Source organism: Aythya ferina, assembly GCF_964211825.1.
Source record: "Aythya ferina genome assembly, chromosome: 10".
Classification (NCBI taxonomy): domain Eukaryota; kingdom Metazoa; phylum Chordata; class Aves; order Anseriformes; family Anatidae; genus Aythya; species Aythya ferina.
In genome coordinates, this window is record NC_140306.1 from 23164671 (window position 1) to 23182423 (window position 17753).

The following is a 17753-nucleotide window of genomic DNA, read 5'->3' on the forward strand; positions in this document are numbered from 1 at the left end:
GCAAACAGTGCTGGGTACGCCGGGAGTCTCTGTTCCACCAAGACGCGCACCAGTTATATACCAGTTACCTCCCTTAAGGGATATAGAGAAGCCCTCTCAGATACATCCGTCCTACTTCTCCTGCATGCGGCCGGAGGTCAGTCTAATTCTGGTGCTGTTGGTGGTGGAAGCTGGGGCAACGGTGGTACTGGTGGCGATACCACAGCCACCGGAGGGGGAGCCGCCGGGGGTGGATTGTTAGGATATGGAGGTGGTAGCTTATCCAACGGCTCACGTTTATCTTCTTTTTCTTTTTCATGTTCTTCTTGTTCTTCAAATTTCTTACCTGCTTTTAGTGTAAATATTGAGGCTGGAAAAGGACCTGAAGTCCTCCTGATCCATAATCCTGCATAATCACTTTCTTCCTGGCTAAAAGCTTCCTTTGAATTAACATGGATATTTAAGGCCTGGCAAATCCAGTCTTTGAAGGATCCAAAAACAGGCCAAAAGACATGTAGTCTTAAAGGCTCCTTTGGCCATTCTGTCACACAATACTGGACCATTTTTAATTTACTTTTTCCTTTTCTGGGGTCCCTATCATTCCAATTTCGAATCGTTATTCCTAATGGACTTTCTGGTGGTATGACTGGTAATTTGCTCCCTTTCTTCTGGTCTCTGGTCTTCGATTTTGTCTGACCCATCTAGGAATTTTACTCTGGCAATTCCCACAGCCCTTGGTTACCTTAGTAAGAGTGTCTTGCAGGGGGTCGAGGACCTATCACACACCCACAAATCCTATAGGAATCCCTTCGGTCCTTCACCGGCCACGTCCCTCGTGGGAGATTGAAAACGCGGTTAGAAGACCTTCACAATCGCTTCGGAACTAAGTTCCATCTCAGTCACACTCTTACACACACAGGCAACCGAACCCCACCCAACCGAACGGTATATGCTTTAAATGCTTACGACTCCGTCATCTTCGTTCGGATCTTCACACACACAATTACGGGCAAAATATAGTGCTGCAGCTGGCAAGGGAGCTGAAAAAAAGAATCAGAAACTTTGCTTACCTTTATTCAGGTTCAAGATGCCATTAGTTCCGACCTGACTCAAACAGCAGCCACCAAATGGTGGGGGTGCCTCTCCTAGATCAAACCAGAAATCAGGAACCAAAGCCCTCCCGGACGAGCGCCCACTTGTAATAAATGACTGGGTCCCAAATAGGATTGCAATTGAAATTTACAATTTATTAAATGAATAGAGGTAAGCAAGCAGCGCTGGGTGCGCCAGGAGTCTCTGCTCCACCAAGACGCACACAAGTTACATCAGGCGGCTGGTTTTTATGCTGCTAGGCTAATACATATTCATTACTACTTCTACAAAAGGCAGGGTTATTCTAATTAGTTCCCAGAATCCAAACCCTCCCACTGGTGCAGGCGTTATCAGTCTCCGGTGGTCCCTCTGGGGGCCGCTCGTACTGAAGGCTCGTAGTCTTCCTCCCAGGCTTTTCTCTTGTCCATCTCCTTTGTCCATCTTGGCTGGATGGCAGACACTTGCATAGTGTCCCATGCAACAGTTGTAATAGTTAGCAGTTATTCTGAAACCCCTTTGTTCTCTTATCCCCTATTGACCCGAATTGATGGACCATTCCTTTGCAAGATACAAGAACTATATATATTAACCACTCTGGTTTTCTCAGACTTTTCATCATATCATGCGGCCCTAGCATTGTTCCATATTGACACGAATCAGATGAACTCATTTCACACTGTTAAGCTGTCTTATCACTGCAAGCATATCTCAATACCACCTTCCTTCCCTCTACAGGATGTAACTGCGCAAAAACAACATTTTTATTCCCACAACCTTGATCCCCTTACCCTGAAATCCTTATTCCCCTTAAACCTAACAACTCTAACCACAACCCTAACCCTTATTATCAACCCCCTAACGCTAATGACACTGACCTTAATCCAAACCCCAAACTGCCCCTAACCCCAGACAACCAACAACGAAACACACACACACAAAGATGGAAACTACAAAAAAGGCAAAACCCACGATACAGGCCCCAAATCACAAATACGCAACCAAAATGCTACAGAAAAGCCCCAGATGCAGGCCCCAAATGCTACTGCTAGGCCTCAAAAGCTCAAGATGCATCTCAAAGCAAAAATGCAGGCCCCAAACGTTACAGAAAAGCCCCCAAACCCAGGCTGCACAAGTCTACAAGCAGGCCCCAAACTGCCAACAGAAGCAGGCACCAACCACACCCAGATGCAGACCCCAACTGCCCACAAGCAGCTCCTACCCCACCACCCCCTCCCAAGAACTGGATTCCACCCAGACACTGGCCCAAGACCCGGACCCGACCCCCGCCATCCCCCCTACACTCCCCCCGACACAGGTGTACAAGCAGCTCACAACCCGCCCCTTCAGAGACCGGTCCCACTCCCCCCACCCCCCCCAAGACATGGGATGCGGAGGTGTACAACCAACTCCCAACTCCCTCCCCCTCAAAGGGAGGCCCCAAAGACCCCCAAATGGAGGCTCCTAGAGTGAACAAACAGCTCCCAACTTCCCCAGGCACAGGCCCACACCCCCCCCCCCCCAAACACAGGCCACAAAGGTGTATAAACAGCCCAGACCCCCCTCCAAGACCATGGCCCCTATAGTGTACAAGCAGCTCCCAACCACCCACAGATGCAGGCCCCAACCCTTCTCAAAAGGGAGGCACCTAGAATGCATGAGCAACTCCCAACCAGCCTAAACATAGGTCCAAAAGTGCACAAGCAGCTCCCAACCCCCCTCAAATACAGACCCCAAAAGTGTACAAGTAGCTCCCCCCCTGAGACAGGACCCAAAGGTGTACAACCAGTTCCCAACACCCCTGAGACACAGGCCCCAACCGCCCCCCCAGACACAGCGACCCAAATTCTACAAGCAGCTCCCAACCCCTGCCAGGCACGCCCCCTACCCTATACAAGCAGCTCCCAACCCTCCCCCCCCCCCCCCGAGGGAGGCCCCCAAGGCCCCCACAAACACAGGCCCCTACAGTGTACAGGCAGCTCCCAGCCACCCCCAGATGCTGGCCCCAAAGTTGTACAAACAGCTCCCAGCCACCCTGCAGAAACAGATTCCTACATTGTACAAGCAGTTCCCAGCCCGCTAGACACAGGCCCTGACCCCCCACACATGCAGGCCCCAAAGGTGTACAAGCAGCTCCCACCCCTCCCCCAGACGCAGGTCCCAAGCCCCCCCCCCCCAAACACAGGCCCCTACAACCAGCACCCAACCCCCTACCCCCGATGCCAGGCCCAAAGGTGTAGAAGCAGCTCCAAACCTCCTCCCTCAACCCAGGCTCCAACAGTGTACAAGCACCTCCCAACCAACCCTCCCCTTCCCCCCCCCCCCCCCCCCCCCCGCCCCCCGACACAGGCTCCAAAGGAATACAAAGAGCTCCCACCCCTCCCCCAGATGCTGGTCTCAACCCCACCCCGCCCCCAGAAGCAGGCCCCAAAGGTGTAGAGTCAGCTCCCAACCCCCTCAATGCCGGCCCCAAGGGTCTACAAGCAGCTCCCCCCTTGCCCCCAGATACCGGCCCCCAGACACAGACCCCAAAAGCCTAATCACAGGCCCTGAACTCTAGAGGCAGGCTCCAAAACCCAGGACAAAGCCCCACTGGTTCGAGACAGGGCCCAAATCCCAGACACAGGCCCCAAACGCTAAACATATGCCAAAAAAAATATTAGTGCTGGTGCCAAATGTTACAGACAGGCCCAAAAGCCCGAGATGCTCAAGGCTGAGACGTAACTTGGCTTTCTGAATTACTGGAAAGCAGCTTTCATTCTCAGATAATTGTGTGCAGGCTAGATAGGATGGGGCTTCAGGCACCTCTTCACCTGAGGAAACACACTGCCATCAGGCACCGCTGTGCCAGACAAGCTTGTTCTGCTAGAACACCCTACTCAGATGCACTGTGGCATTCAAGTGAACTGCTTTCATGCAAATATAACGACTGATGTTACAACCCACCTTGCCTGTGGCACCTGATGAACAGAAGAGTAAGCCACCGCAGCGCTTCAAAACCATCCCTGCACGTGCCGCTCCTTGTCGCTCTCTGGCCTTATCTCATATCCTTATCCACTTCTGTGGAGAGCCTGCCACGGCACCTGCAAAGCAAGACGGACACCTTTCATAGTCACCTTGTGCTACTTGGTCGTTCTGCTCCAACCCAGCTCATGACCAGCCCCTCTTCTTACACAGCTCTTCAGAGTGCAGTTTGCTCCTTTGAGCCTGTGCGAGACACCTGTGAAAGAAAAAGAAACGCATAGGCCGATGCAGCATCCAAAGACACAGCACAACTAGGTAAGTTACTCTCATCTGCTCCCTTACCTCTGACGCTTACCAGCCCCCGAGGCAGATGCTTCAATCTACCCTCTTCAAACAGCTACAACACCTCTAAAAGACAAAGAGGGGATGCTTAGAGGAACAGTGAGACCTACAACACAACAACTGCTACATCTGTTCCTCACTCACCTTGCCAGAGGCAGCTCTGCGTGTGACGTCCCAGGTTGTACACTGCGTTACCTAACCCTTACCGTAACCCTTACCCTAACCCTTCTCACCCTTACCATTACCCAAATCCTTACCTTTACTTTTTCCTTACCCTTACTCTTTCCTTTAACCATAACCTTACCCTTACCCTATACCTTACTCCAACCCTTCCCCTTACCTTCCCCTTCCCCTTACACTTAACCTAACCCTTACCCTTCTGCTTCCCCTAAAACATATCCTAACACTTTCCCTTACCCTTAAACTTACCCTAACCCTTTCTATTACCCTTACACTTACTCTTGCCCTAATCCTTGCTTGCACCCTTACACTTATCCTAACCCTTACCCTTACCCTTACTCAAACCCTTACTCTAACCCTTACCCTGACCCGTACCCTTACCCTTACCCTTAACCTAACCCTAAACCTTAAACCTTACTTTAAAGCTTACCCTTTCTGCTACACTTACCCTTAGCCGAAATCTAAACCTTACACTTACTCTTAGCATAACCCTCACCCTTACCATTACCCATACCCTTATCCTTACCCTAACCCTTACCTTTACACTTACAGTTACCATTAACCTTACACTTACCCTAACACTTATCCTAAACCTAACCCTTACCCTAAACCTTACCCCAACCCTTACCCTGACCCTTACATTAACCCTAACCCTTACCCTAAACCTTACACTTACTCTTAACATTAACCTTACCCTTAACCTTAAGCTAATACTTAACCTTACGTTTTTCTCACCCTAACCCTATAATTAACCATAACCATTACGCTAACACTTAACCTTACCCTTAAAATAAGCCATACAACAACGCTTAAACTTACCCTAACAATTACTCGTACAATTAAAATATTAATTAATTAAATTAAAAAATTTTAATTTAAAATTAATTGAATTAAAAAATTAAAATACTCTTATCCTTATACCTTATCCTTAACCCTCACCCTTATCATTACCAATACCCTTACTCTCACACTTATTCTTATACATACAACTTACCCTTTTCCTAACACTTAACCCTAACCTAACTCTAACCCTAAACCTTACCTGAACCCTTTCCAGGACGCTTACATTAACCCTTACCCTTAACCTAAACCTTACACTTGCTCTTAACCTTAACCTAATACTTACCTTTTCGTTTTCCTCACACTAACCCTAAAATTAACCCTAACCATTACCCTAACAGTTACCCCTAACATAACCCTTACTCTAACACTTACAGTGACCCGTACACTTACACATACCCTTACACTTACTCTTACCCTAACCCTTACCCTTACCCTTACCCTTACCATAACCCCTACTCTAACACATACTTCTACCCGTACCCTTACCCTTACTGTTACCCTAACCCTTACCCTTACCTTACCCTATCCCTATCCCTTACCCTATCCCTTACCCTATCCCTTACCCTTAACCTAACCCTAAACCTTACCCTTATCCTAACACTTACCCTTACCGTAAACCTTACCCTTTCTGCTACACTTACCCTTAGCCTAAATCTAAACCTTACACTTACCCTTACTGTTACCCTCACCCTTACCATTACCCATACCCTTATTCTTACCCTTACCGTAACCCTTACCTTTACACTTACGGTTACCATTAACCTTACTCTTACCCTAACACTTACCCTTAACCTAACCCTTACCCTAAACCTTACCCCAACCCTTACCCTGACCCTTAAATTAACCCTAACCCTTACCCTAAACCTTACACTTACTCTTAACCTTAACCTTAGCTGTAACCTAATACTTACCCTTACGTTTCCCTCACCCTAACCCTAAAATTAACCCTAAACATTACCCTAACACTTGACCTTACCCTAACCCTAAAATTACTCGTACAATTACCCTTACCCTTACCCTTAACCTTAACCTAAGCCGAAACCTTACAGTAAACCTTACCCTTTCTGCTACACTTACCCTTAGCCAAAATCTAAACCTTGCATTTACCCCTACTGTAACCCTCACCCTTATCATTACCAATACTCTTACACTTACCCTTACCCTAACCCTTCTCCTTACACTTACTGTTACCTTTAACATTACCCTTACCCTAACACTTACACTTATCCTTATCCATGCCCTTACCCTTGCCCTAATCTTTACCCTTAACCTAACCCTAACCCTAAACCTTACCCCAACCCTTAACCTGAACCTTACATTAACCCTAACCCTTACCCTAAAACTTACACTTACACTTACTCTTAACCTTACCCTTAACCATTAGCCTAACACTTACCCTTACGTTTCCCTCACCCTAACCCTAAAATTAACCCTAACCATTACCCCAACACTTACCCTTACCCTAACCCTAACCGTAACTCTAACCCTTACTCTAACCCTTACCCTGACCCGTACCCTTACACTTACCCTTACCCTAACCCTTACCCTTACCATAACCCATACCCTAACACGTACTTGTAGCCTTAACCTTACCGTTCCCCTTACCCTTACCTTTACTGTCTCCGTTACCCTTACACTTACACTTAACATAAACCTTAACCTTAACCTAAACCTTATCATAAACCATACAACAACACTTACATGTACACTTACGCTTGCACTTACCCTAGCAATTACTCATTCAATTACTCTTAACCTTACTATTAAGCTAACCCTAAACCTTACCCTTATCCTAACACTTACCCTTATCCTAAACCTTACCCTTTCTGCTACACTTACCCTTTGCCTAATTCTAAACCTTACCCTAACCCTCACCCTTACCTAAATCTAACCATTACCCTAACCTTCACTCTTACCCTTACCATTATACTTTTACCCTTAAACTAAACCTTACCCCAACCCTTACCCTGACCCTTACATTAACCCTAACCCTAACCCTATCCCTAACCCTAACCCTAACCCTTACTCTAACCCTAACCCTTAACCTAAACCTTACACTTAATCTTAACTTTAACCTTACCCTTAAACTAATACATACCCTTACGTTTCCCTCACCATAACCCTAAAATTAACCGTAACCATTACCCTAACACTTATCCTTACCGAACCCTAACCCTAACCCTTACTCTAACTTTTACCCTGACCCGGACCCTTAGACTTCCCCTTCCCCTTCCTCTTACTCTTCCCCTTACCCTAACCCTTACCCTTACACTTACGGTTACCATTAACCTTACCCTTACCCGAACACTTACCCTTACCCTATCCCTTACACTTATCCTTATCCATACTACTTACGCTTACTCTAACACTTAACCTTAACCTAACCCTAACCCTAAACCTTACCTGAACCCTTACCCTGACCCTTACATTAACCCTTACCCTAAAACTTACACTTAACCTTAACCTTACCCTTAACCTTAACCTAATACTTGCCCTTACTTTTCCCTCACCCTAACCCTAAAATTAACCCTAACCATTACCCCAACACTTACCCTTACCCTAACCCTTACCTTTACCATAACCCATACTCTAACACATACTTCTACCCGTACCCGTACCCTTACCATAACCCTTACCCTTACCCTTACCCTTACCCTTACCCTTACCCTTACCCTTACCCTTACCCTTACCCTTACCCTTACCCGATCCCATACCCTTAACCTAACCCTAAACCTTACCCTTATCCTAACACTTACCCTTACCGTAAACCTTACCCTTTCTGCTACACTTACCCTTAGCCTAAATCTAAACCTTACACTTACCCTTAGCCTAACCCTCACCCTTACCATTACCCATACCCTTATTCTTACCCTTACCGTAACCCTTACCTTTACACTTACGGTTACCATTAACCTTACCCTTACCCTAACACTTATCCTGAACCTAACCCTTACCCTAAACCTTACCCCAACCCTTACCCTGACCCTTACATTAACCCTAACCCTTACCCTAAACCTTACCCTTACTCTTAACCTTAACCTTACCCTTAACATTCACCTAATACTTACGCATACGTTTTCCTGACTTTAACCCTAAAACTAACCCTAACCATTACCGTAACACTTAACCTTACCCTAACCCTAACCCTAACCCTTACTCTAACCCTTACCCTGACCTGTACCCTTACACTTACCCTTACCCTTATACTTACCCTAATTCTTACCCATACCATAACCCATATCCTAACACATATTTGTACCCTTAACCTTACCGTTACCCTTAACCCTACCCTTACCCTTACTCTATCCCTTACCCTTACGGTTACCCTTAACATAAACCTTACCCTTGACCTTACCCTTACCATAAGCCATACAACAACACTTACATGTACACTTACGCTTGCACTTACCCTAGCAATTACTCGTACAATTACCCTTAACCTTACTATTAAGCTAACCCTAAACCTTACCCTTATCCTAACACTTACTCGTATCCTAAACCTTACCCTTTCTGCTACACTTACCCTTTGCCTAATTCTAAACCTTACCCTAACCCTCACCCTTACCTAAATCTAACCATTACCCTAACCTTCACTCTTACCCTTACCATTATACTTTTACCCTTAAACTAAACCTTACCCCAACCCTTACCCTGACCCTTACATTAACCCTAACCCTAACCCTATCCCTAACCCTAACCCTTACTCTAACCCTAACCCTTAACCTAAACCTTACACTTAATCTTAACTTTAACCTTACCCTTAAACTAATACATACCCTTACGTTTCCCTCACCATAACCCTAAAATTAACCGTAACCATTACCCTAACACTTATCCTTACCGAACCTTAACCCTAACCCTTACTCTAACTTTTACCCTGACCCGGACCCTTAGACTTCCCCTTCCCCTTACTCTTCCCCTTACCCTAAACCTTACCCTTACACTTACGGTTACCATTAACCTTACCCTTACCCTAACACTTATTCGTAACCTAACCCTTACCCTAAACCTTACCCCAACCCTTACCCTGACCCTTACATTAACCCTAACCCTTACCCTAAACCTTACACTTACTCTTAACCTTAACCTTACCCTTAACATTCACCTAATACTTACGCATACATTTTCCTGACTTTAACCCTAAAACTAACCCTAACCATTACCCTAACACTTAACCTTACCCTAACCCTAACCCTTACTCTTACCATTACCCTGACCCTTACCCTTACACTTACCCTAATTCTTACCCATACCATAACTCATACCCTAACACATATTTGTACCCTTAACCTTACCGTTACCCTTAACCTTACCCTTACCCTTACTCTATCCCTTACCCTTACGCTTACCCTTAACATAAACCTTACCCTTGAGGGTAAGCGTAAGGGTAACGGATAGAGTAAGGGTAAGGGTAACGGTAAGGTTAAGGGTACAAATATGTGTTAGGGTATGGGTTATGGTATGGGTAAGAGTTAGGGTAATGTAAGGGTAAGGGTGAGTGTAAGGGTATGGGTGAGGGTAAGGGTTAGAATAATGGTTAGGGTTAATTTTAGGGTTAGGGTGAGGGAAACGTAAGGGTAAGTATTCGGTTCAAGTAAGGGTAAGTGTAAGATTTAGATTTAGGCTAATGGTAAGTGTAGCAGAAAGGGTAAGGTTTACGATAAGGGTAAGTGTTAGGGTAAGGGTAAGGTTTAGGGTAAGAGTAAGTGTAAGTGTATGTGTAAGGGTATGGGTCATTGTAAGGGTTAGAGTAAGGGTTAGGGTAAGGGTGTTAGGGTAATGGTTAGGGTAAATTTTAGGCTTATGGTGAGGGAAACGTAAGGGTAAGGATTAGGTTAAGGTTACAGGTAAGGTTAAGGTTAAGAGTAAGGTTTAGGATAAGGGTTAGGGTTAATGTAAGGGTCAGGGTAAGGTTTCAGGTAAGGTTTAGGTGTAGAGTTAGGTTAAGGGTAAGTGTTAGGGTAAGGGTAAGTTGTATGGACAAGGATAATTGTAAGGGATAGGGTAAGGTTAAGGTTAATGATAACGGTAAAAGGAAGAGTAAGGATATGGGTAATGGTAAGGGTGAGGGAAAGGGTAAGGGTAAGTGTAAGGTTTAGATTTAGGCTAAGGGTAAGTGTAGCAGAAAGGTGTAGGATTAGGGTAAGGGTGTTAGGATAAGGGTTAGGTTAATGGTAATGGTAAGGGTAAGGGTAAGGGTAAGGGTATCGGTAATGGTAAGGGAAAGGGTTAGGGTAAGTGTAAGGGTAAGGGTAAGTGTAAGGGTACAGGTCAGGGTAAGGGTTAGAGTAAGGGTTAGGGTTAGGTAAGGATAAGTGTTAGGGTAATGGGTACTGTTAAAATTAGGGTTATGGTGAGGGAAATGTACGGGTATGTATTAGTTTAAGGGTAAGGTTAAGGTTAAGAGTAAGTGTAAGGTTTAGGTTAAGGGTTAGGGTTAATGTAAGGGTTAGGGTAAGGGTTGGGGTAAGGTTTAGGGTAAGGAGAAGAGTAAGGGTATGGTTAATGGTAAGGGTGAGGGTTAGGGTAAGGATAAGGGTAAGTGTAAGGTTTAGGGTAAGGGTAATGGTATGGAGAAGGGTAAGGGTAAGGGTAAGTGTAAGGGTAAGGGTAGGAGTCATTGAACGAGTAATTCCTAGGGTAACTGTAAGCGTAAGTGTACATTTAAGTGTTGTTGTATGGCTTATTGTAAGGGTAAGGTTAAGTGTTAGCGTAATGGTTATGGCTAATTATAGGGTTAGGGTGAGAAAAACGTAAGGTTAAGTATTAGCTAAAGGTTAAGGGTAAGGTTAATGTTAAGAGTAAGTGTAAGGTTTAGGGTAAGGGTTAGGGTTAATGTAAGGGTTGGGGTAAGGTTTAGGGTAAGGGTTAGGTTCAGGATAAGTGTTAGGGTAAGTGTAAGGTTAATGGTAACAGTCAGTGTAAAGGTAAGGGTTAGGGTAAGGATAAGGGTATGGGTAATGGTAAGGGTGAGGGTAACAGTAAGGGTAAGTGTAAGGTTTAGATTTAGGCTAAGGGTAAGTGTAGCAGAAAGGGTAAGGTTTACGGTAAGGTTTGAGGTTTAGGCTTAGGTTAAGGGTAAGGGTAAGGGTAAGGTTTAGGTTTAGGAAAAGGGTAAGTGTAGCAGAAAGGTTAAGGGTTAGGGTAAGTGTTAGGGTAAGGGTAAGGTTAAGGGTAAGGGTAATGGTATGAATAAGGGTAAGGGTAAGGGAAATGGTACGGGTCAGGGTAAGGGTTAGAGTAAGGGTTTGAGTAAGGGTAAGGGTAAGGGTTAGGATAAGTGTAAGGGTGCAAGCAAGGATTAGGGCAAGAGTAAGTGTAAGGGTAATAGAAAGGGTTAGGGTAAGTTTAAGGGTAAGGGAAAGTGTTAGGATATGTTTTAGGGGAAGCAGAAGGGTAAGGGTTAGGTTAAGTGTAAGGGGAAGGGGAAGGTAAGGGGAAGGGTTGGAGTAAGGTATAGGGTAAGGGTAAGGTTATGGTTAAAGGAAAGAGTAAGGGTAAGGAAAAAGTAAAGGTAAGGATTTGGGTAATGGTAAGGGTGAGAAGGGTTAGGGTAAGGGTTACGGTAAGGGTTAGGTAACGCAGTGTACAACCTGGGACGTCACACGCAGAGCTGCCTCTGGCAAGGTGAGTGAGGAACAGATGTAGCAGTTGTTGTGTTGTAGGTCTCACTGTTCCTCTAAGCATCCCCTCTTTGTCTTTTAGAGGTGTTGTAGCTGTTTGAAGAGGGTAGATTGAAGCATCTGCCTCGGGGGCTGGTAAGCGGCAGAGGTAAGGGAGCAGATGAGAGTAACTTACCTAGTTGTGCTGTGTCTTTGGATGCTGCATCGGCCTATGCGTTTCTTTTTCTTTCACAGGTGTCTCGCACAGGCTCAAAGGAGCAAACTGCACTCTGAAGAGCTGTGTAAGAAGAGGGGCTGGTCATGAGCTGGGTTGGAGCAGAACGACCAAGTAGCACAAGGTGACTATGAAAGGTGTCCGTCTTGCTTTGCAGGTGCCGTGGCAGGCTCTCCACAGAAGTGGATAAGGATATGAGATAAGGCCAGAGAGCGACAAGGAGCGGCACGTGCAGGGATGGTTTTGAAGCGCTGCGGTGGCTTACTCTTCTGTTCATCAGGTGCCACAGGCAAGGTGGGTTGTAACATCAGTCGTTATATTTGCATGAAAGCAGTTCACTTGAATGCCACAGTGCATCTGAGTAGGGTGTTCTAGCAGAACAAGCTTGTCTGGCACAGCGGTGCCTGATGGCAGTGTGTTTCCTCAGGTGAAGAGGTGCCTGGAGCCCCATCCTATCTAGCCTAGATTCAAAGATCGAAGCCAAAATTCCTTTAAGTGGTATATTCTTTATTGCAGCGCTGGATGCACGGGGGATCTCTCCACCTATCGTGCATACCCAAAGCAGAAAGCAGTCTTGAATTTATACAATCAGTCTATCAATATTCTACAAGCACCTATACATATGCATTACCTATCCCCGCCTTCCCTCGCTTCTCATGCTAATTAGCCTTTTGGCACCTTGCGCCTGCGCAGAGCCTTCCAAGAATTGTGGGCAGGGGTCTTTGGGACGTGGGCAGGGGTCTTTGGGAGGAAGACCCCGAGTCTTCCTCACAGTGTACTTTTCACCTTTGGTCAGGAATCTGCTGAATTGGCATGTTTCTTAATTGCAAGAGCTGGTTGTTGCCAATTCTCCCGTTTGTTGTATCTTTATAATGAATTCCAATGTCCAGTTTCGAGACTTATAGTGCTTACATTCGTTTCTCTGTCCGCCTGCCGCTTCCTTATCATGAGTTCCAGTGTCTTGTTTCGAGATATACAGTCCTTGTCTGGGGATTGTCCTTGCCTCCCCAATACCTCCTTAATCAATCCCCCCTTTTCTTTTCCCATGCAAATTCTTTTGCATCAGATACTTTCTTTATTTACAGTAACACAACAAAGCAGGCATCTAAACAACATGCACACAAATATTCCTAACACTACTAATACGATTAGAGCAATGAATACTTGTTTCAACCATTGGAAATTGGGCAACCAGGAGGTTAACTTATTCCATAGTTCACTAAAACTCCATGAAAGATCATCTTTACTGATCTCATGTAGGATCCTGGTCTGCTTCCATATTTCTTCCAGGTCGGTAGAGATCCTTCCACTCTGATCTACATACATACAACAACTTGTGTTTATTACTGTACAGACTCCCCCTTGAGTGGCCAGTAACAAGTCTAGGGCCATCCGATTTTGTAACACTACCTGTGATAAACTAGATATCTCTTCTTGTTGAGCCTTTATAGCATCCAGAATTTTGTTTTCTAACTTCTCTATAATTGCAGAAATATTAACTATTGCCTTTTCCAATTCACTCACTCCTAACCATGGGATAAACCATCGCACAAAACTATGAAAAGGGGTGTGTCTCTCTACCAACGGTTGTTAATTTTTCATCTGATTCTCCGGATATGATTTCTCAAGTAACCTCGAGGCACTACATCATGTACTGTCATATTGGGGACTACCGCTCCAAGAGTGCAAGTTCCCTTCCAATTCTCAGGCAAGACCTTACGGGCTGTATCATTGCATAGCCAATACCACCCTTTTCCTTCTGGAACCGTCCAGCTGGTTGAATTTGCCCAGCCGCTAGTCGTACTAATATCAATTGTTCAATTACAAGATGTCTGATTTCCCACATAAGTAGTATCCGTATTTATACAATGCTGTTTTCCTATACCCTTAGGCGGGTTACACCTTTGTACACATACATAATAGGATTCTAACGGCATGAAGCTACTCGCTTCTAGTTCCAAAACTGCTTAATATTTTCGACCCCAAGACGTGTTTTCCCACAAATTAGTCCAAGATAAGTTTGCAGGCAAGGGAATCCCAATTAACGATACACCCTTATTCCCATGCTGTGGCAGATGGGTGCATACCCAACAGTTCGTCTTATTAGTTACTTGAGAAATTGTTTGTATTAAGGTCAGGTGTAAGTTCTCATCCCAAGTTGCCCACCCCAAATCCGAGAACCGCACCCCTGCAATCATTAGGATCTGGAAAACCGTAATTTTGTTGGTCCAATTGGAGTGGTGGTCCATATCCTCGCCGGGGCCTTCTTCACCCTTGAATTGTGGATCCAAGCTGCTTGCTTCTTAATCTTAATGGCGGTGTGTGTTGTCAGTAATACTTGGTATGCTCCCATCCACTTTCCTTCCATTTTTCCTGCACGGGTTGTCCTGAAAAAGTCTTTATATATATATAATCCCTGAGCATAAAGGGGTGGATTGGTTGATCCAACCCTCTAGCCCTGGTCCCTAAAACAAATGTATGTACTTTATTTAATTGTTTCTGAAGTTCAGTTATATAAGCATATAAATATTCTGATCCTAACTGCGTTAGGTCCTCTCCACTAAATAGAAATTGCTATGGCCTTCCATATAAGATTTTGAAGGGACTCAAATTTCCTTTTATTCTAGGTTTAACTCTAATTCCAAGTAATGCTAAAGGGAGGGATTGAGGCCATGACAAATTAGCTTCTTATCCAATTTTAGCTATTTATTGTTTAATTAAATGGTTCATTTTTTCTACCTGTCCACTTGCCTGTGGTCTATAAGGAGTATGCAGTTGCCAGTCTATCTTTAGAATCTTACTTATCTGTTCTACCACTTGTGCACAAAAATGTGAAACTCTATCAGAAGACATTGCTACTAGAATCCCAAAGCATGGTATTATTTCATTTAACAAGACTTTAACCACTTCTCTTGCTTTGTTTGTTCGACAGGGAAAGGCTTCAGGCCTTCCTGAAAACGTGTCAGTCAGAACCAGTAAATAACGATACCCCCCTTTTCTAGGGAGTTCTGAAAAATCAATTTGCCACTGTTGCCCCGAATAATTTCCTTTACCGATTATTCCAAATTTTATTCTATCCTTGGTATTGGGGTTATTGTGTAAGCAAATGCTACATTGTTGAGTTACTTGTTTTATCATATCGTCCCACTAATGTCTGACTCAGGCTCTTATGCAGTGTGCCAGCTCCCCAGTGCGTTTTATTGTGTTCTGTAAGAACTATGGGCCATGTCAAACTAGAGGGTATTACTATGGGGTTATCTTTTAAATATACTCATCCATCTGGTTTCATTTTACCTTTCAAATCTTCAATTAATTTTAAGTCTTCTTTTGTATAATTTGGATATAGTTTGGATTTTACCGTCTGGTATCAAAGACAATGCCTTCACCTCAGTTATTTCAGCTGCCTGCTTAGCCTCTGCCAATCGATTTTCCAATTTCAAAATCGCTGTTCCCCTTTTGGTGTCCCTGACAATGCATGATAGCTACCTTTTCTGGTTGTTTTACAGCCTCTAACAATTTTAAAATTTCTTCAGCATACTTTGTGTTTTCACTGAGCGGTCAGCAATCCATGTTCTTTCCAAATTGCTCCATGAGCACGTACCACGTCGAATGTATATTTAGAATCTGTCCAAATGTTTACCCTTTTTCCCGCTGCCAGTTCCAATGCTCTCGTGAGAGCAACTATCTCCGCCTTTTGAGCTGATGTTCCAGGGGGTAAAGACTTAGACTCGATTACCTGCTGAGTAGTTGTTATAGCATATCCAGCTTTACGTTGTCTTTGCGTAACAAAACTGCTCCCATCCGTGAACCAAGTGTCTTCCGCATCTTCCATGGGCTCCTCCTTAAGGTCTGGTCGGCTGGAATACACAGTCTCTAGAGTTTCTAAACAATCGTGAATCACAGCTTGTGCCGGAGCATCACTAAGAAAAGAGGCTAGATTCACAATATGAATTATCACAACCATCCTTGGAAGTCTTCAAAAGAAGTTTAGATGTAGAGCTTAGGGATATGGTTTAGTGGAGGGCTGTTAGCGTTAGGTTGGAGGTTGGACTCGATGACCTTGAGGTCTCTTCCAACCTAGAAAGTTCTGTGATTCTGTTCTGTTCTGTAATTTCCACGTCGTCCTGTTCTACCAATATTGCTTGATATTTCAAAATAATCAATTCTTGTTTAAGTTGTTTAAAGACTTTTTGTGCTTCTCCAGTCCAGACTAACTTTGACTGGTTAATCTTTATCAATTCACATAGAGGCTTTACCAATAGTCCATAATTATAAATCCAAAGGCGACACCAACCTGTCATTCCTAAAAAGCTTTGTAGCTCCTTTACCATTTGAGGTTCTGGAGTCCGGCAAATGACTTCCTTATGTTCAGTTCCTAGTTCTCGTTGTCCTTCCGAAATGTCAAATCCCAGATAGGTCACACTTTGTTGAGCCAGCTGGACTTTCTGTCAAGAGACTTGATATCCATTTAAACCCAGAAAATTAAGACGACTTATAGTCCATTGAATACAACTCCCTTTAGTCTCGGTAGCTATTAAGAGATCATCTACATATTGTAACAAAGCACCTTCAGTGTCCGGAGGTATCCATGTTTCGAGTTCCCTTGCTAATTGGTTTCCAAAAATAGTGGGGCTATTCTTGAATCCTTGAGGTAGTAATGTCCACGTAAGCTGCGTCTTTCTGCCTGAATCGGGATTTTCCCATTCAAAGGCGAATAGGTTTTGGCTTTCTGTGGCTAAGCCTAGGCAGAAGAAGGCATCTTTTAAATCCAGTACGGTAAAGCAGACTTGACTATTCTTTAATTTAGTCAGCAAAGTATAAGGGTTTGCCACTACTGGATGTATATCCTCAGTGATTTTATTTATGGCCCTCAAATCCTGAACTAGCCTATAGCTTTTTCATCTGCCTTTTTAATTGGCAATATGGGTGCATTGGATTCTGATTCGCATTCAATCAATAATCCATACTGTAAAAATTGATCAATTATCTCTTTAATTCCTTTCCTATCTTCTATCCTCAAAGGATATTACTTAACCTTAACGGGTTTCTCTCCTGGCTTTAATTTAATAATTATTAAGGTCACATTTTTAGCTCTTCCAGGGACTTCGGTAGCCCAAACTCCTGGACATACTTGATCTGTGATCTCTAAAGGTATTTCACTTTTAGGGTCAGTTTGTATTAGTGCCAAGCTTAACACATTTATTAGTTGTTCTTCTCCTGTTCTTAATTCCATTTTCCCCTTTTCAAAGACAATTTCTGCTCCTACTTGCTCTAATAAATCTCTACCTAAGAGTGCCCATGAGGAGCTAGGCATATATAAAAATCTGTGTATGCCCCATTGTTTCCCTAACTTGTACTTCAAAGGTTCACAAAAATAAGCCTTTTCGGTTACACCTTGTCCTGGTTTCAGTTAGAACAGAGTTAATTTTCTTCCTAGTAGCTGGGAGAATGCTATGTTTTGGCTTAGGATGAGGAGAGTGCTGATAACACCCCGATGTTTCAATTGTTGCAGAGCAATG

The 17753-nt window shown here is 44.2% G+C and overlaps 1 long non-coding RNA gene across 10 annotated transcripts in view; it reads right to left on the bottom strand.

The window, feature by feature from the left end:
- Positions 1-17753, bottom strand: part of LOC311441849 — a 151133-nt gene that overhangs the window by 76708 nt on the left and 56672 nt on the right. For 4 of the 10 annotated variants that reach the window (XR_014696258.1, XR_014696259.1, XR_014696260.1 and 1 more), the window contains 3 exons: positions 4242-4288; positions 4015-4151; positions 1339-1531 (listed from right to left, as the gene is read on the bottom strand). This is a non-coding gene — a long non-coding RNA (uncharacterized lncRNA). Of the gene's footprint in view, positions 1-1000; positions 1020-1338; positions 1532-4014; positions 4152-4241; positions 4289-4421; positions 4441-14602; positions 14622-16956; positions 16976-17753 lie in introns of those variants that run through there. The other 6 variants (XR_014696257.1, XR_014696261.1, XR_014696256.1 and 3 more) reach the window with 6 other exon arrangements.